We start from the raw sequence: 21,097 nt of genomic DNA on the forward strand, positions 1-21,097 counted from the left end.
GACATGGGACTCGATCCTGGGTCTCCAGGATCAGGCCCTGAACTGAAGGTGGCGCTAAACCACTGAGCCACCCGGACTGCCCCTTCATGACTGTTTTCATATGCAGTTTGATTGCCCCAGATTTCTGACTTTGGAGAATCTCCCTTTTTAAAAAAATATTTCTTGTCTTTACTTAAACTTTTGGACATATAGAATACAGTCTTAAATAATTATTTTAGTGTCCTTGTCTGTTAATTCTAACATTGGTCTCAATGTGGGTCAGTTTCAATTGATTGATTTATTTCCTCTTTATGGGTTGTATATTTTGGCTTCTTTGTATCTCTGGTAAATTTAGATTAGATGCCAAACATTATGAATTTTATTTTTGGGGGTGCTGAATATTTTTATATTCTTTGAAATCTTTTTGGCCTTTGTTCTAGGATGCAGTTAAGTTACTTGGAAACTGCTTGAATATTTTGTGTCTTGCTTTTATAATTTCATTATGTATAGCCAGAGCATCATTTAGTCTAGGAATAATTATTGATTGCTCATGTCTAATGTAATACTTCCCTGAGTACTTTATCCAAGGTTCCCTGAATGATGTGGTTTGCTCAGCTTTTCAGATCTGTACATTGATATTTTTCACCAAATTTGGGTAATATTCAATTATTATTTCTTCAAATATTTTTATGACCAGTCTCTTTCCTATTCTTGTGATAATCTAATTGTGTGCCTATTAAACATCTTTCTATTGACAGAGGACACTAAGATGCTGTTCATTTTTCAGGATTTAATATTTATTTTTATTCTTCAGTTGGGATGATTTCTACTGACCCATCTTCAAGCTCACTAATTCCTTTGTTTCCATGGTTCAATTTTCTTCTGAACTCATCCAGTGAGTTTTTTTATTTCATATATTTTATTTTCAGTTCTTGAATTTACATTTGATTCTTTTTTATAGTTTTAATGTCTATAGTGATATTCTCTATCTATTCACTCATTCTATTCATCATTTCCTTTAAATCTTTGAATATGTTTATAATAGTACTTTAAGAGTACTTCTCTGATAATATCAGCACCCACATCATTCTGGGGGACTATTTTTATTGAATCTTTTTGTTTTTACTTTAGGTCATACTTTTTTATTTGCATGTGTATCAGTTTTTAAAAATGTATACTGAATATTATGGGTGAGACATAATTTTTGGATTATGATGTTTTCTTTACAGAATTTTAAGTTTTTCTGGTTGACAATTCAAAGTGATCACTTAGATCTTGTAGAGTAGTGGCTCTCAATCAGGAGTAATTTCCCCCTTTTGGCAATGTATATAGAGAGATATTTTTGGTTGTCACAACTTGGAGGTGATAGTGGCATATGGTGGGTAAAGATTAGGAATGCTGCTGAACATTTTACAATTCACAAATAAAGCACCCCATGACAAAGAACAATCTGATCCAATATTTCAATAATGCTGAGGATGAGAAACCCTATTGTAGATGTTTTAGATCTTGTTAGAAAGGATCTTTTACAGTTTTTTTTCTCCCCCTTAGAGCATATCCCTTATTCTAGGGTATAGTCCTTATTTCTAATGTGTGTCTTTCTATAGCCTTAACTAAATGCCCAAAATACTAAGTAAAGTCTCTTTATTCCACTCCGATGGAGTAGAACTCCAGAATTTCCAAGCACTTTATAATCTCTGGTATCTTTTTTAGGAATCATTTTCTAGCAGCTGTTCTCTGGATGGACTCACTGAGTTTCACCCAGCACAAGTACAGTCCAGTGCTTGGCCAAAGTCATGAGGGGCACCTCCATGCAGAGTTCTAGGACCCCACTTTTTGCATCTTTCCCAACTCAGGTACCTTTCTCTTTAAATTTTAGCTTCTTAAGCAACCCTAATTTCCAACTTTGTCTTCTCTAATGAGTCTGCCACTTTCTGAAGTACAGAAAAGGACCTAAATGGAAATATGGGGTCAACATGAAGCTCACCCTACATGTTTCCCTCTGTCAAGGATCAAAGCCCTGTATAATTCATCGCCCAGTGTTTGACAACTATTGCCTTATATATCTTGTACATTTTTATAGTTTGGAATGAAAATATTTCCCATACCAGTCATTTAATCATGGTCAGAGGTAGATATTTCATATCGGAATTTGAATCTCAGCTCTAAATCTTAGGTTTCCTTATCATTCCTTGAGATTAACAAAATATTATTTTAATCAGAAGTAATTCTTTAATAATAGATAAAGATAAAATTGTAGTTGTCTTCTCTAGAAAATACTACAGAGGAACATTTCTGATAGGTCTACCTTCTTATTCCATTCTCCAAGGCCATTTAAACGCTGGCTAATAAGACCGTACAAATGATGCCTTCTCTTCCCCAATGATAATAGCTATATTATACTGTATACATTCTATTTCCAGGGACTGTGCCAGTAGATTTACATACATTTTATTTTACTTTATGTTTACAGAAGCGCTATTTTCCGTGTTTCACTAATAAGGGAACTGAGGTACTTGGAGATTAAATAACTTGCTTAAGTTTTCAGAGCTAGTGAAGTGACAGAGCTGAAACAAAGGCTTAAGTTTGTCTGACTCTAAAGCCTTTAATGTATTATACATTAATCAGTCAGAGCAGGCTAATTGATGTTCCAAACAACGCCAAAATCTTAGTGGCTAAACACAGTCACAATTTATGAAATTTATTCCTAACACATTCCAGCATGGGTTGTTGGAAATGTCTGCCTCACACAGTCCTTCCTTCATGTGGCCCCATCATTCCCTGAGGACTTGGAGTTCTCTGTTCCTCTACTTCATTCCAACTGCCCTTCTACTTTCGTCAGAAGATAAAAAAAGAGAAAGTGGAGGATCAATCTAAAAGCTTTTCAGGCTTCTAAGTGGGGAACATCATTTCTGATCACTTTCAATTGGGTAAGTCAGTTGTAGAATCCATTGCAAGGCCAGGAAATAAAGTCTTGCTGTGTCCTCAGGAAAAAGGAGAATGGATTTTGGTGAATAACTAGATAGTCCTACCATACCACATGAAGCCAGATTATCCCCTACATTGTTTTTTGGGAAGCATTTATACACTTTGCTCTAAATGCAGGGTTTTTTTGTTTTTGTTTTTGTTTTTAATATGTGGGATTTAAGAAGCAAAACAAATGAACATAGGGGGGAAAAGAGAGGCAAACCAAGAAACAGACTCTTAACTGTAGAGAACAAACTGATAGTCACTGGAGGGCGGAAGTGGTGGTGGTAGGGATTGGGGATGGAGATTGGTTAAACGGGTGATGGGTAATGAGGTCACTTGTGATGAGCACTGGTTGTAGTATGTAAGTGATGAATCACTAAATTCTACATCTGAAACTAATATTGTACTGTATTTTGAGTAGCTGGAATTTAAATAAGAACTTGAGAGAAAAATAAAATACAACACTTGTATCTTTAAATACATAAATAAATAAGTAAATAAATACACACAGTTTTTCTAGGCTGGGACTTGTTTTAGTATCACACATTATCCTTGAGATTAGTGAAATTTAACACAATCATGTCCTGAGATTAGGATCTTCAGTTCTTTTATAATATTGTCCCTCAGAGGGGCAATAATAATCATCAACATCCCCAATTTTAAGCGATACATTTTTATTCTTCATTTTTGACATATTAATCTATGGATGGTATCTACATTATTTTAATTAGGGCACTCTACTCATTTCCCATCATTACCTCCTGTCATGCCATTTAGACCTGGTTGATTGGGGAGTCAATGCCTTGTTTTCTTGGCCTTTCTCTTGTCCATGTATCAGGCTTTTAGAATAGTGTCTTCCAGTAAGAATTGAGTCTATAATCACACAATGGGTGTCAGGAACTTTCTAACTGTCCCGAAAGCAATATCAATGCTAAATTAACAGCCAAAAAATAATCACCAATGCTTCTTAGCCTTTTGGCTAAGATCAAGTATAGTATTTGTTTTTATCAGTTTATGTCTGATATGTCCTCTGTTGCAGGACAATATATTAATGGGTTTATGCAGCAGGGCAATAGAATAGGAGCTTGCTCTGCACACTTTATGCATCAACCTGTCAACCTGGTGTCATGATACTACTAGGGAAGGTGCACTCCCTCAGGGTTAAAAAAAAAAAAATCCCAAGTTTGAGGAAGATACTTCCAGAAAGGGCTGTATTGGTTCCTTTGAGAAATGGTGGCAACACCTGGGGCACCCAACAGTTAACTTAGAAAGAGGCAAATCAGAAAAGTACTTTAGAAAGGTTGCTTTGCTTGGCCCACCTTTCTTTTGATTTGAATATATCTATACCATCTGTTTGGTTGGAGTGTTTGAACAGATTCCCTGAATTTCATTCCAACTGCCCTTGCCTTAATCCTGGACCTCCTTATGACAACACATCTAAAATTTCCCTGCCTTTAATGTCTTTCTCCCTTATTCATCCTGCAGAAGATGGCCATTATCTTTTGAAAGTGCAGTTCATATTAGGTCTTATTCTTGCTCAGAAACCTTTGGTACCAATGGCACTCTCCATCTCCAAATCACAACCCTACCTTACATCGCTGTTTCTCTGGGTTCTTCCCTCATACATGCTCTGATCTAGTCTGACTGGTGCCCTTTGTGTTCCTAGAACTTGTTCCGTGCTCTCCCACATCCATACTCTTATGAATGGAGTTCCCAGTATCTAGATACCTTCTCATTCTCATTTCTCTTCCTCAAAATCTACCCAGTTTTTAGGACCCAAGTAAAAATCGATCTCTTTTATGAAGTCTGCATCTTTGTTTCTGATTAAATAAATCTTTCTCTTGCTTGCTTGTGTAGCACTTTGTACCAGTTACAGTCTGCTTTGTGTCTCATCTTCTACGTTAGACTACAAGCTCCTGGGAAGTAGGTATTTTGTGAGCCTTCCTATCCACTTCCCACAGTGTCCAGTATCACACCTTGTTCAGCAAAGATGCTTAGAAATGCTTATTTGGCAAAAATTAAAAGCAGAATGTGACATCAACTGTATAAAGACCTTTTCCTCAAATTAATCTGGAAACTAAAAATAAACCATCCTCAAGATGGTTAGATAATGTACTTGAGATAAACTACTAATGTACAACATAAAAGTGCATTTAAATGTTCTTTTTTTTTTAAAAAAATGAAACAATTCCTTCAAACAGCTGATTTTAAAATTTGATGATTACAAATGCATTATAATCATCTGCATTTTTAAAAGATAATCTTAAATGCCCTAATTAGGTAGGAAGGAAGGTTGGAATCATCCCTATAAAACGTATTCTGATTTCCAGTGCCCACAAAGACATCTGAAATGATAGATATGGAGTGTGCCTGGGATGGTGCTCTGTAGGTGGCTTCTGTAGCAATGTCCTGGATACAGATTTGCATCAAGATTGGCTTTGCCCAGGAGAGGCACAACTTTTGTTGGGAAGCACAACTGCTGGTGCAGCGGGGCAATTGGAATGAGTTACATCTGAGAGAGATCCTTCAGAGAGAATGTGTATCTTCATCAAAATTCTAACTGCGTTGGAACTGTCATTCAAAGAGTTAACATCTGTGAAGAATAAAAAATGCCATGGAGAGGTTTCAGGCAAAGCATGGGGAGACTGATAAAATTATCAGTGAATTAAATTCAGACAGATGGCTTTGGAAAGGAATGAAGTACACAAACCTTATGCAGAGTATAATGACTCTCAGCCTGACAGGGGCTTTGTCAACAGGGTAAGCCTTTTTTTTTTTTTAAACTGGATTTTAAAGCAGTTGGAAGTCAAATTCTTCTCCTTTTCTGAAGGTGTTATTTAATACTTCAACAACAACAGCAATAGCTTGTAAAACCATCGGACAGGCTCAGATGCTGAAGTTCTGGGTGAAGGTGCGCGGCTCGGGAGAAGGCATGTGGAAGGCATCCCGTGCGCTCATGCTTCTCACTGTCCTCAGATTCACTGCCCACATCGATAGGTCCTTGGCAGTTAAATTATTTCTATAGAACAGAGGTCAATCATTAGCTCTGCTTACAACAGCAGGATAGCGAAGGAAGTCTTCAGTCATTAAACACACACGTACAGGATAAAGACACAAATAGACTGATTTCTGTTTTTAAAAATTTCAGTTCTTACCATTGTTTTTGATCAAATTAAGAAAAATCATTCTTAGAATATCCCATTTTATACTATCATTTTACATTTAGACAAACACAATGAGAAAATAATGTGTTATTTCTCTCTCAGGATTTCTTTTTTCTTGTGGTTTTTATTTTATCTTCACTTACTTGGCTCCAGGGGCCCCCTCTTTCAGGTGACAGGCCCCGGCATATTCACGCTTGGACGCGGATGGCCAGGCTGCTTCTTAGCAATGGACTTTGCCTTTGTTCCAGACCAGATGTTCTGTTTCTCCCTGGTAACAGTTTGCATTGTGGTACCTTATTATACGGTGCTCTCTGGAACTGGTGCCAGGGTAGCCTCCAAATCAGCCAAGAGCAGTGCTGAATCAATGAGACAGCTGGCGGCCTCCCTTGGGAGAGAACGTTTTTACCTTTTTGATTCATGCAGTCTCCGCTAGTTCAGATCCAGGATGCCATGAATGATTTTTCTTAGCGACAGGTGAGAACAAAAAAGCTTTGTAAACCTAATTCAATAGAAGCTGGAGACTCGGTGTGCTATTGATTAAAAGGAGAAGACGATGAAGAGAAAGTGTACACACAGTCCGGTTGCATTTTCCCCATAATCGACTTCTGTGCTGCTTCTGCCTGGGTTGGAGTTGTCAGATTTGCCGGGAGGAAAAGCTTGAAAATCAAGAGTATTGTGTTTATTGACTGAAGGTTAGGATTTAATCATGTCTGTAAGACTGCATGTTATCTACAAAAACAAGAAGATTATTCCTTTTTCATTTTTCAGCTATAAAATTCACCGATCTATTGCTAACTTCACTAAAAATTTGAGGTTACTTTAATGGGCTTGCTCACACCATCCAGGCTTTAATGTTTGGGGTGTGTTTCTTTATTAGGGCTATGGATTTGGGTAAAAAATCATCCACATTTACACTCAAGCAAAGGATTATTACTCAGTAGTTTTCACCCTAGGTCCGACATGTCAGCACACTTCTGAGAGAGCAAGAACACTAGTCCTGGGCTGCCTTGTATCCCACTGTTCTGTAAAAGCACTCCAATTCTTGAGCCATTGTAATCAGAGGACCATTAGATGGGTGGCACAGTACCTGAGAGCTCCAGTCCTGGTGTGGATGAGAGGGAAAAACGTGACAGTAACAGAAGTCAGGGACCCTGCAGTATATCATTCCCATCAATCATGGCAGACATATTGGCAACATGATGGATGACATCCAACCACTGACCTTGGTGGGTCAGCCTTTGTCACATAAGTAACAGAATAAGTCAAAGTAGTGGGTCTACCTACCATCAAATAGGAGCGATAAGCTGTGACTGCAGCAGAGGGAAAACAAACATTAGTGTCAAATGTTGTCTGCATTTCTGAGCCAGGAGGAGCAGATATCTTATTGTTCAGCCATTGAATGGAATTGGATATTTCAGGAAGGGGGGAAAATCAATGTTATCAAGGCATGCATGTACCTTTCTGAGTTTTTCTCTTAACTAAGATATTACTTAAAGAATAGTGAGTCTGTGGAGTAGATATTCTCATAGGGAGAGAACTACTATAACATAGATTTCTTTACTTTAAGCCTGAGTATTGGCTCATATATATGCAGTTCAACATTTAGTTGGTGACAGATGGTTTGGCTTGGGGATAAACATAATTTAGTCTGGGATTTTTGGTGACTGTCCCTTGATGGTCTTAGAATTTGTCCCTCAAACAGTCTCCCACAAGCTTCACAGTTATAAATGACCTATCCCAGATTCCTTCTCTGAGTTTAAATATTACCTGATTGGCCATAGAAAGTAAGGAGAAATTCTCAATAATGAGCAGCAGGACATGTGGACGGCTTGATGTCTACTGAGGATAAAAGAAACAGAGAAAAGATTATGATCCCCTCACTTTTCCTAGGAAAGTGAGGTTAGAATAGATTGAAGCAAGATCAACCCACTTATTTTCCAGATGGCTTTATACCGTATTGTGAGGAATTTGGTCAGCTTCATTGTTGAGAACCATATTCCGAAGCCAGTGAAATCCTGTCTCATCTCTTTTAGAGTCAATATTAAAAATGCCAAGAGACCCAGATATCATGTGCTCATCTCCCCTTCAAAGCCAAAAACTCAGGTTGGCATCCTGAGGAGTCCAGTCAAGGGGAACCAGTCAGGCGATACATTTATATTTAGGTATCACACCTTGTATATTTCCAATCCAGCCAGGTCAAGTTGGTATGCACTTTTCCCCAGACATCTTCTGTGTGCTTACCACTGTGCCAGTCATCAGAAAAGAGGTTAAGGCAAACAAATGAGACATTATTTATCATAGCAGGCTTAATAAGCTTTTGGAACTTCAAGAGGTGGGTACAATCTGAAAATGCATATGAAATCAGGAAGGAGTTAGGAAGAAAAGGAGCAATTTTAGATGCATATTAGCTCAACTAAGGAAAGAAAATCTAGGGGTGTTTCAGAGTCAGCTTTCCTCTTTTGAAATTGGTATTATCAGAGAGGAGGAACCTATCTTTTCACAGATGACCTGATGTATAAGCTATTTGATCCAGAAAGACATTTCTCCTGCTCTTGTGATTGGAGCCAAAATATCTGGATCACTTGTATGGCTGCGTGGACTGGTGTCTAGAGAGAGAAGATAGAGCATAAGTTCTGATGGTATTCTATATGTGTTTCTTTCCTTTCTGGATGAAAGTCAAAGGTGCTGCTATAAACTGAAGACTGAGTTCTCTTGGTAATCTTTCCCAATTCTTCCTGAATGCAGGATTTATGAGACATTGCTCTTTGGGTCTAGGTGTCACTTTGGGATCACATCATGATAACCCTGTGTGTGTGCCGGGAGGGCAAAGTTGCAGAGCAATTACTCAGCTGTGCTGGGGAAAGAAGCAATTACCAGAACACGTTTTAGCCCCGCTTGTCAGAGTGAGTTTCAGTCCGGCACAAGGAAAGCATTAACGGGCAGTGTCCCTTTTCTGAGGCTTAATTTATTTTTTTCTTCCCTTTAATTGTGTGATTTCAGTATTTTAGCCACAATCCCTAGGCTGTAAGAACCTTTAAACAGCTCTTTATTATGAAGCAGGGCATGGGTTTTTGAAGAAGAATGAACAGGGACCTGCATAATTTATAGGAAAACTGCACGATAGACTTTTTCTTTACAAAGAACATTGGGGTTACATTGGCACAAGCCAAATACCTTTTTAATGAATAGTCAGTAATCAGCAGCAGCTACAGTAAATGCTTGAATTTTTTTCTTTTATGTGCTATGAGTCCATAAATTAAGCATCTGATTCTGATTGCTGTCGTGAATGTGCACGCCTATTGCTACCCACCCCCACTGCTCAGATCCCTGCATCAGCTCATGCTCATTTTAGAGCAGTGTGAAAAATGGAGGGCAAATCTCTTTTAATATGTTCAATTTCCATCTACTTTAAATGCTATAATGGAAAAAAAATGTTGACAATATACTCCACTTTCTTTTTTGGATCTAGATCGCCATTTGGGTTTTAAGAAAACAGTATTATGATCTAGAATGTAAGAAAAAGAGTTTATACTCTTTTTAAAAAATAAACATTCAAGAGCCATTAAAGTAAATTGAATCGCCAAGGTATCTTTTTTTTTTTTTAAGTCAAAGCTTTATCTAAATTGTAGGTTTCAATTTGCTCATTTCTCTAAGATTTTGCGCATGCTATTTTTATCATTTGGAATGTATCCTTTTTTTTTTTTTTTCTATTCTCTGCTTCTCAATATTTCTAATTTTAACAAAACCCCAAACAAATGCTTCAGGAAATTATTCTTTTCTAATGTCATCTGCAGCCAATTCTGTTCACTTCTCTCTCAATGGTTCTTTAGCCTCTGTAAAGTTGATGTGAACAGATGGTTATTAATTTATAACCAAGATCCTGTTTAAAAGTTTAAGAATATTTTAAAAAATCTAAACATGTTTTCTAATCTCAATAATGTTATATTTGGTACTTATGGTTCCAGGCCAAGCAACAAGGTCTATTCATCCCAAAGTATGGATTAAGTACAAATGTTTAAAAAGCAGAATCAGAAAATCTTATTGTAATATTGACTATAGGATAAAATATTAGAGCTTCATATGTACCAGGTACTGTTTTAAGTCCCTCACCAGTACTAATTTCCTTTTCACAATACTCCTGTAAGATAATACCATGGTTTTGCTTATTTTAATAGGTGGAAACTGAGGCACCAAGTATAGGTAACGTCTTAATTTGTGGAGCTAAGTGGTAGAGCACAGTTTAACACAAAATCCTATGATTTTAAGCAGTGTTAATGCTTTTTAAGTTTTTTTTTTTTTACTTTGGTAATTGAAGTATAGAAGAAACAAAGCTTATAAGATAACTTTAGTAAATATATACTCTGGGCCCTGTTAAGTGCTTTTTAGATAATGAGGAAGAAAAAAACTTCGTAAATGTGGTATCTGATAGGTTCCTCAAAGGCCCACTAGGTGGCAGTGTTGTATGCTGCAGCTTTGTGGCTAAATCTGCTTAACCCAGGGGTAGGGTCAGTAGGGGCAAGTCAAAGTGAGAAACATGTGTGGAGTGTTTATTATTCAGCTGTCATAACTTGGGGAATGCCTTGTTAATGGTTGTCACTTGTTATCCTTAAATTTTTTTGAGCTTATGTTTTTCCTTTAACTCAGTAAATTACAATATTTTAAGGACAGAGAGCATTGTGTCTTTCCACAGCTCCCACAGTTGGCAAATGAGTCTCTCATGTTCGGAAAATGTAGAAATCTTTCCTGTAGAGTGCAGAAGCTAAACCTCGCCATGGGAGAAACACCTTCCTGATCAAGGTATTTCCTCAGCCAACTAAGATTCTTAGTGCATCTCAAGTAGCGCTCCAAACATGGTATTCACTCAGTTAGTATTGTTGAATACATGTCTTAAAGCGTTTGGAATCCTGATTTTTACATGAGCACGGTGATTTTGTAGTTTAAGTGCGAAAAGTATCCATTGTGTCATTCCATCAGCTGAAGAGAGTGACTTGTGCTGCTCTCTTTGTATTTGACTGTTACTGCCTGAGGAGGAAGCAACATTGAATGGAGGAAGCCCCAAGAGAAGATTTGGGTAGACTGTAAACACTGTGGAGAAGTGAAGTGTTTAGCTTTGCACTAGGTAAGCAGAATTTCAGCAAGTCAGGATCAGCAAATTTGTGTGATATTCTAGTATGCCACTTGCCTTCTGCAGCCACTCATTAATTTTCGGAAGCCTGACAGAATGGCTAAAAGGATGATCAATTTCAAGTGTCACTCCTGGAGTGTTTTTAGTCTTATGTAAAAGGAGTTCTTGACAAGTAACCCTGTTAATGCCCTCAAAATGTCTCCTATTATTAAATATTGGGAATAAGCTGAAATAATGAAACTAGCTTTTTTTTTTTCTTTCCTAATTTTGGTCACCAGAGTGGTTGGTTTAGGAGATGATAAGATTTGTCTATTACTGACCATTAGGTGGGCTCACCAAACACTAGCAAAACCTTGAGAGAAATGAACACTTTTCAGGAGAACGACTTTTCTTGAATGGATTTGTTTGGAACAAATGGGATATCTCTACTCATTTTCCAAGTGATTGCATAATATTATTACCTAGCAGATAAAATCCTCTCTCTCTTCCTCCTCCTCTCTATCCATTTTTATTCTAATATGTTACTTTTATCTAGGGTAGGCAACTGGTGTCCCTGGGGCCCCTGAGTTGCCCCTGAGGGAGTTGTGGGTGGGACTGGTTATGTCTCTCTACTGGAAGGACAGTATTTTTCTCTCCTTGTGTTTGCTTCTCTTTCTCTTCACTCAGATGTTTTTTCCTTTCTTTCCTGGATGTCACATTTTTCTCCTTTTCCATTTGATAACGCCCTCTATCCTTAAATCTTTAGGTCAAATCATAGGCAGTGTTGGCCATTTTGATACCTATTGGCACCTAAAGCATTTGCTAATGTTGGTCTTCTTTCTTTCTTTCTTTCTTTCTTCTTTCTTTCTTTCTTTCTTTCTTTCTCTTTCTCTTTTTTTTTTTTTTTTGTTAATGTTGGTCTTAATTCCCTTTATATCCTAATATTTGGTGAACTGATTTTATTTCCAATGTGCTTGGTGAAAAAAGGGGAGAAAGTTACTGCAGAACCCGGATGCAGAATCTCTACTGCAAAGATGTGGAAAATTCTAAGATACAGCCTGAAGGTCAGACAAACATTGCATGGCCCTGTATGTGGAGAGGTAGTGGCAGATGTGAGTGCCTGCCCACAGGGTCTGGGTGGTTAAAGCAAGTAAATGGCATAGACTTCCTAAGAATGGGGAAGAATGGAAGAGCATGCAAACTATTTGGGGGAGGGGGCAGATGCTCTTCACCTCTATGGCTTCCTCCATTAACTATGGGCGTGTGATCTACATGACTTTAACTTGGGGCGATGCTGTATATATATATATATACAAACACATACATATATAGGAGAAGGAAAAAAAAAGGTGTTTGTAGGCCCAGAGTGCCATAGACAGCTTATTTGTAACTCCTGCCATAAAAACTATGAGTTCTAGAGATAGAATATTGTAATTTTATTATACCTGGGAATCTTAATGTTACCACAGTGTTCTGGCAGAATTTTGAGCACAGTTTTCTAGATGAATGTTCATCTACTCAATTAAAACTCTGTAACTCATCAGAATGTGAAATTCTGAACTAAGACTTGAAACAATAAACTGACTAATTAAACAACATCACCTACTGTTAAAATACAAAGTTATTAATTTATAAAGCTAATTGGATTGGAATCCAGGTAAACTAAACTCAAACCAGAGTTACATTCTAATTGCTTCTACTTTAGAAAGTATCAAAGACCACAAGATGATATTTTTATGGTGACAGTTCTTAACAATCCATGTGGGGGTCTTCCATAGAGGCTTTTATTAGAGTAGTGACATTTGAAAGAATTAAGTGTTACAGGCCAACTTTATGGAATTGACTCAGAGTGCATTAGAAAAGGAATTTATAAAGGACTTTTAATAACACAGACTTTATCCCATATATACTAATATCCAATAGTCTCATAATTTTTTAAATTTTGTTTTCTGCAGTGTTGTCTGAAATACAGATTTGACAAACCAAGTTGTTTTCGATACTTTGAAGCAGTTAAGAATTGTTTCCTTTGTCTTAATAGAGCTGTCAGGCTGTTTATAATCATGTTGGCTTTGATGTCTATCAAGAATTGACATAGAAAGAGAAGGTTGGGAGGCCTGTTTGACATGACACTCCCCATAGATGCAAAGTGACTGACTTATCCAAGTGGAAGAGCATGTAGAGACAATGTGACATGAAGTAGAGGACGCTTGGTCTTCTAGTCCGAATGCTCACTGATGTTTGAGCATTGCACTGTGAACACTTCCTCTCAGATGTTTCTCTTCAAGGAGGGCTTCAGGTTGCAGAGACTCTTCCTTTTCTAACCTAAGTTAAATTAACCTCACACAGACCTGTGAGTCATTTCAGTTTTCTTCTTCAGTGAGCTTCATCTAGCTGTTACCCAGCCTCCTGAAACTGTGCAGCCTGCTGAGTTTCTTGGGAATCCCGAGCGCACCCATGTCCCCTGTTCCTTACAGTCCTGTCAGGAAGTGTCAACTGTAGCTTAATCCCCAATACTGAGGATTGTCAGGACGCTGATCCCCACCCACTGAGGGCTCTCAGTGAAAGTAACTCCTCAGAGCGGTGCTAAGTCCTTACACAGGACTCTGGAGGCCTGCCAGTGCCAAGGTTTGTTTCCTGTGGTGGCTGGCTGGGGAATCCTGAAACCACCAGCCTTCTTTCTGGCCACAGCTGTGAGGAGCCAGGCTTTATGGGACATCCCTACTTTCCAGCTCACCACTGCTACTGGCCTTGAGCAGATGCCTCTCAGGGTGGGTCATTTGACCTCCTTGGGCTCTGTCACGCATGCATTCCACCTCTCCTTCGTGTTACTTTCCTGGCTGCCCATTTACGGGTGCAAACAGTGTCTCATTATCAGTTTCCTCTCTTTGTCTTTTGCTAGCCTCATGCCAGGCTATAGTTTGTCAGCAGCCTGTCACCCACAGTTCAAAACCGATGCTCCTGCTCACTTTGCCCACACGCATCTCCTCTTTGTATGCCATTGGATGGAGTCTGTTGTGTGGCACAAAGGAAGACAGGGTTAGGAGAGGCTCTGAACTCGGTCACCTGTCAAACATTATGTCTTTATGAGGCAGTTTCACCCAGGCTTTGCTATTTGTGGTTTTCCCAGGCTTGTGGTTTTCCCCTACATGCCTCTCAGCCTTCTTGCCACTATCACATGCCCACCAGAGAAACTGTGGTAACTATAAAGTGGGATTTTAACTTGCACAACTATAGGACTTGAAAGGTGAAGATCAAGAGCAATACCAAAGCACTGAGTGGGAAGAACAGGCAATTGCAATTCACTTGCCACCCATACATCTCTGTGGGGGAGATGGCAAACTATTGGCCTAGAAGAAGCAATCATAAGGCTCCTTTAAGAGTTTGCACAAGAGAAGAGATAATCTATTCTGTTTTGGATTAAGGCACATTGCTTCTGAAGCTGATTGGTCTTCTCATATGACTATATTTTCTTTTCAAATATTTCATCTCTCTCCTTTTTCTTACTAGATGTAGAAAACTGCTTCCTACCTTAATGGCATTGAATTGAGTAAAGCTGCGTTTACTTGACAGTAAAAAGCATGCAACATAGCATGTTGCAAGCCAATATGTGTGTGATGTGCATATATTTCATCCTTGGACTTCTCTTTCTGTGAGCAGTGAGTGAACACACACCCCTTTGCCTGTGCGTGTGTGTGTGCATGCACATGCGCGCGCACACACACACACACACACACACACACTCTATTCCATAACAATCTCTTTGTCATATATGCCTAGATAGGTAATGCCTTATGTAAATAAAGCCTCTAATTAATTTTTATGACCTACACAGGCTTCTGCAATTCTTTATCTCAGCACCATTATGTACAGAGTTAGCATAATATAAAATTCTTTTAACAATTTTTATTTTTTAATCTGCTATCCTATTTCCAATCTGTAGCACTTTAAAAATAGATTTTTTTCTTTTGAAATCCTTTTTTCCCTCTTAAACTGGAAAATTTTATAATTAGGTGGTGTGATAAAATCAGTAAAATAAAAAAGAATCTCTCAAGATTTTACTTCTTCTGGGCTATCTTTGGACAGCGACTTGCAAGGTGCCTGAGAATGCACGGACTGAGAATTTGTTTGGACTGCACTTTTTTCAGTAATTGAAGTAATAGTTCATGTGTGGACGCAGATTATAAAGTTCTGTAATAGTTCCCATTTGTTCATATTTTTATCCTTGCTGCCAGCATCTGCTTTATTTTCTGACAGCATTTGTAAGTATTCTCTAGAAGGTATATGAGAATTTAACCTTCTCTCTCCCAGAGGACAAGGAAATGCTAACAGATGAGGCTCCAGTGGGGTCTTTTTTGCATCTTCCCATTTTCCCACCAAACCGTGCATTTTTATTTCAGTGTTATGATTCACACAGAGGAAGGACACAATCTCATTTGTATTACCTCAGCCAGGTATGTGCACCAACAGGCATGTGCTTTTTACACAGAGAGGAATTCTCACTGCTCATTGCAGAGACCTTCTTTTTAAAATTTCCTGGTAGTAGGGTTTTTATTACATTTTAGTCTGGAAACACAAGCATTCCTCTGGGTTCCTTTTGTGTGTGTGTGGAGCCAAAGCGAGTCTCTAGAAGTCAGAAGCTGTGTCTTCCCTTTGCTTTGTTATGGGTACATTGTAGAGGTTTCTCGTTACAGATTGTGCACTTTACAGGTCCAACAGACCTTTCCACTTAGTTACAAAATGTGTTTCCAAAGACAAATTAAATCATTTCTACTGAGAGTAGAGATATCTCCCCCACACACACTAGAAAAGATCTAGTTAGCTTATATTAATATCAAAATCCTTCATGTTATGGCATGACTTTCTCATTGCGCATCTTCTGAAATGCTGCTCACGTGACTGGGTGTAATCAGGAAGTGGGTGGTATGATTAAATAGCCCTAATAGCACAGCTTGGAGCTAGAAACTTCAGAAAATATGTGGTGGATCCTTTGATATTTCTGTTATTTTAATTAAACAGTTTAATGTGCACATTTCCCCAGAATTTGATGGCCTACTCTCCTCCACCCTAAAACCCACTAAATATTCTATGTTATAAATGCATTGACTTCTCATAATTGGCCAGAATTCTAGATAAATTCTACACCAGTTGTCAGGAGAATGGTTTAGTTAAAGCATCCAAAGAGTGAGTTTGAAGGAAGGTCAAATTAAAGGCAAAGACCTGGTATGATCATCACCATACATGTCTTAGGTTGGGGTGCCCCCGGAGCAGACCCCCAGTATGGGGATTAGTGTATGATTTGCTAAAGAATGCTCCCTGGACAAACACAAAGGAGAGACAGAACCAAGGGTGTGATTCCATGTTAAAATCTAGAGGAGACTGTCTTTGGTCTACCCCACAGGGAAATACTTAAGGCAAGAAAACTGGACTTTTCTAATCCTGCATTCCATGAGCCATTAGCTCATACTCTGAGGGTGAAGCAAGCTGACCCAGTAGCTTGAGGGCTATGTTCCATAGAAGAATAGTAAGTGTTAACCATTGGAGGTTAAGGCCCATTGCAGCCAGAATAGGCCACAGAAACAGTAAAGGACAATTAGGCAGAGCATGGCACAACCACATGCTATAACTCCTGTGAAAGCTGGTTTGGGCTTCATAGTATCACCTGGATGTTTCTTCAAAGGCAAATTATTTTCCCTTAAGTTAAGCCTGCTCGAATACTAGTATATTAGCAGGAAGCTTGAATACTAAAAAGGAGAGATATTCTGGAGTCTGCTTCATTCTACTTGCAAGAGCTGATTGTGCACATCTCTTCCTAACTCCTTGTTCAGGGATGCACTGGTAACTTGTAATCAGCTATGGTAGTAGTGTTCCCACACAGAAATTTGAAATTGCTGCAAATCAGGGCTTTAAGGGAGGGTGGGTATGGGGGTGGGTGGCAGGTAGGGATGGAAATCGGTTGTTAAATGATTACCATCATACCACCCTGATGCCAGGCAAAAAGTTAATAGAGAAAAGATATTATTAAAAGTGAACATTTATTTTATTTAACACAGTAAGTAATGTTTACATTAAATAACATTAAATAATGTATGTGAAGAGATTGTGTAATCATGAAGTGCTATTTAAATGTAATTCTTGAAATCAGCTATTACAACATATGAAACATGTAACATTTCTCAACAGTGCAACTAAACTGGCAAAATACTATAAAATAATTGTGAAAAGGTCATTCTTCAGTTTTCTGATACAACTGTTGCTGCTATTAGGCTAGAGTGATCCCAGAAGAGAGCTTAGTTATCACTTTCTTCTTTTATTTCCTTTCCCAATATGCTTGGTTAATTGCATTATGACTCGTCTTATATTTGCTTCTCTCATAGGTAGATAAAAAATGTTTTGTTGGGAGAGGTCACCACATTAATGTTAATACTCCCTTTTCCAATGGATATTGTGAGGAAAATAGTCCAATAGAAAGAAACCACAACAAAAAAACCCAAGAATTTCCAGCTTGCCTGAACATTTTGAAGGAATACTCTTCAAACTTTAAAAAAACACTCATCAATGATTTTTTTTTAAGTGCTATGTCACGAAGTCTTGTTAGAAGGGTGGGGGTGTTGCTTTAGTTCATTCAGCAACCCCTAAAATGCCATGATCAGTACCCATGTCCTGGGGAATGCAGTGAAGAAAACTGCCCTGAAAAGATTGATTCACACCCCTTCTCCTATTCCAGAAAGGCAATGAGTCCTACTTGATAGCTGAGATTTTGAAAGCTCAAGAATAATAGAATCATGCCCTCCCTCCTAAAAGATGTTCACATACTAATTCCTGAAACCTGTGAATATGGTATTTTACATAGCCAAAGGGGCTTTGCAGATAAAAATAAGTCAAGGATTTTGAGATGGGGAGATTATCTTGGATCATCTGGATTGGCCTACTGTAATTACAAAGGTCGTTATATGAGAGAGGCAGGAGAGTCAGAATCAGAGAAGGTGTGATGATGGAAGCAGAGGTCTGAGTGACTGGAAGGGCTGATGAACCAAGGAATGAGGTAGCCTGTAGAAGCTGGAAAGAACAAGGAAGGAAATCTCCCCCAGGGCCTCCAGAATGAGCACAACCTAGTCAACATCTGTTTTTAGACTACTGACCTTCAGAACTACAAAATAATAAATGTGTGTTGTTTTCAGCACTAAGTTTGTGATACCTTGTTACTGCAGCAATGGGAAACAAATACACCAGGGTTCTAGGCTCTAGTCTCTCCTCTAAAGGTACCCTTTAGACCTCTTTTTACATAGTGCTGTTTAGTGATTCCCATGAGCTAAGCAGGGACAGTATTAAATGCAATTCCAGAGAGGAATGCTGGCATGTGACTTCTAATGAGCTGAAAAAAACTTTTCTGCATTGATTCATTTATCCCAACAGATTCTTTTTTTTATTTTAAAGGATTTTATTCTAACTTAGCACACAGAAACATTGTTTCTAATATATGAAGTTTTTTCAAATTTTATTATGTTCCTGCTAACCTGATTTTTACAAGATAAGCATTTTCTATTGTAAATGAATTAGGTATTCATTATAGAAAATTGGAAATAGAAGGATAAAGAAAAAACATCTGTTTTCCTATTATCAGAGAAAACCATTCAACATTTTTTCTTCCAATGTTTTATGCACAGCTTTTATATTTATTACACTTATTTACGTAATAACATTTTGTGTCCTGCTATTTTCACTTAATACTATATAAATATTCACTGTATGCTTGTGAACTTATTGTAACTATAATTTTTTCTGTTCTCTGGTTTGTATTCTTGAATAAACCTAAACCCAGTAAGGGTTCTTGGATGCAAATGTAAAAAAAAAAAAGAAAAAGAAAAAAAAGTCAACTCTGGCTAATGGAAACAGAAATTTTCCATTAGCACACAAGGGTCCATTTCACACAAGGGTAGTTGTGTGACTTATGGAACTAATGGGCAGACTGGAGAATCAAGGGAGATGACATGTAGCCAAGATCATGCTGCCCAGGACGCTCAGGATCCTGGTCATGGGCCTCTCACTTCTGACTATGCCTTTAATACACAGTGAGGCTCATGAAGCATTGTGGCAATCTTTGTGGTAGGAAGCTCCCTGCATAGCATATTAACCTTGGAGAGAATATTCTCATATTGTCCTCCATAAAATCCCTTAAATTGTCAGGTTTCTGTATTTTTAAGGGGTTTATATGCCACTTTGTGATATGTAGGTATCTTCCCAAAGCTTCTAGGATAACTTCTATCTTGATTTCCAAATCTTATCAAAATATCATCCACACAAGGGACAACCATGATGTCTTGAGGAGGGATGTGATCTTCAAAATTTTGTTTTGTACAAAATTGTGGCACGGAGCTAGAGATTTCATCTCTAGGCAGGATAGATAATAAAAATATACTATATTTTCCTTGCCAGATTAGAGCAGACTGCTCTGGACTTTTCTGCTTTTAGTGATACAGAGGGAGAAAAACACTTTTTAAAAATTAAAAATACTAGGTACCCAAACCTGTGTCTATTTGCTTCAAGAAGGACAGCATACCTGGAACAGCACCTTCACTCAGAGCAACTAACTGATGAAGTGAACATGTCTTCACTATACTAAATTCTCTAAGACCCATGTGTCTTCTACATGGGCTAAACTGAAAGTTAAATAGAATTTTCCATGTATTTGTTCCACAAATATGTATTAAGTACCTACTGAGTGCCAGATCTATTCTGCACCTTTGAGATACGTAAGTAATCAAAACATTCAAAGGTTTGTGCCATCATGTAGCTCATATTCTAGTGGGAATCACCTCCTCTGCATTTTTCTGGATTGGAGGAAGACACTCATCCTGGAGATTTATTACTTGGGCAGAGAGGGAGGGTGCCAGGAATTTCCAGGTGGCTCTTCCTGCTGTACTGGCACTTACTTTCTTCAACCTCGGTACCACCTTGAGGGACATTTTGAAAATTTGTGGGTACATGTTTGATTGCTGCAATGATTGATCAGTGCTACCAGATTTAGTGGACAAGGGCCAGGAATGTTAGTCACTCTGCAATGTGCAAGGCAGACCTCTGCAGAGAATTGTCCTCCTGCACAAATTGCAATGTTACTCCAGGTACTCCAGATATTCTGTAGCCTAAAGTAATTATATCCTTCACAAAAACACTAGTTATGTTTGTACATTTTAGTACATTTTTTTAAAAGGTTTTACTTATTCATGAGAGACACAGAGAAAGAGGCAGAGACATAGGCAGAGGGAGAAGCCCCTGCGGGGACCTCGATGTGGCCCGGGATCACGACCTGAGCCAAAGGCAGATGCTCAACCACTGAGCCACCAGGCATCCCCAGTTGGGTACTCTGAATCTTCCAGGAGTGTAAATTGAGAGTTGATTTTACCTTCTTTCTTTAGAACTTTTAAAGACTTGAATGCAATTTTTCAAAATCACATCAACGATGGCAATGTTGCTTCTGTCCCTTGAGTCACCAACGTGAAAGATGTATGTCAGTCTTCACTGGTAGCTGTAACATTCACAGTGAATCTACATATGGGGCAAGCATCTGACTGATTCATTATGACTTCTAATGCAATCATGCAATTGCATAATTATAAGTTTATTTACTTTTATTTCTTCTTCATATTATAGGTTGGCCATTCTCTTGTTCTGTTTAAAAGCATGTGTGTAGATTGGTTATATTTATGAATTTCATTCCAGGGAAGTAAAGCAGGCTTTTAAAAATTTCTCAAGTTTTATTGACTGGAGGTTCACCCCTTCACTGGTTCCACAAATCAAGGAGCCAGGAAGTGGATTCTGTTGGCCGATGAGTTGACAATGTTATACATAGGATAAAGGGAAATAACTCATGTTATTGCATTAT

At 38.2% G+C, this 21,097-nt stretch overlaps 1 protein-coding gene and 1 non-coding gene across 3 annotated transcripts in view; both read left to right on the forward strand.

The window, feature by feature from the left end:
• Positions 1-21,097, forward strand: part of NXPH1 (neurexophilin 1) — a 433,511-nt gene that overhangs the window by 87,260 nt on the left and 325,154 nt on the right. For both annotated transcript variants that reach the window (XR_005369459.1, XM_038556945.1), the window contains exons 9-10: positions 1,693-1,835; positions 10,804-10,910. The gene's annotated coding sequence lies outside the window, so the exon portion shown is untranslated. The remainder of the gene's footprint in view (positions 1-1,692; positions 1,836-10,803; positions 10,911-21,097) is intronic.
• Positions 3,909-4,105, forward strand: LOC119867658. The gene has a single exon (XR_005369843.1). It is a non-coding gene; the product is annotated as a U2 spliceosomal RNA (small nuclear RNA).

This window comes from Canis lupus, chromosome 14 (genome assembly GCF_011100685.1).
Source record: "Canis lupus familiaris isolate Mischka breed German Shepherd chromosome 14, alternate assembly UU_Cfam_GSD_1.0, whole genome shotgun sequence".
Taxonomy (NCBI): Eukaryota; Metazoa; Chordata; class Mammalia; order Carnivora; family Canidae; genus Canis; species Canis lupus.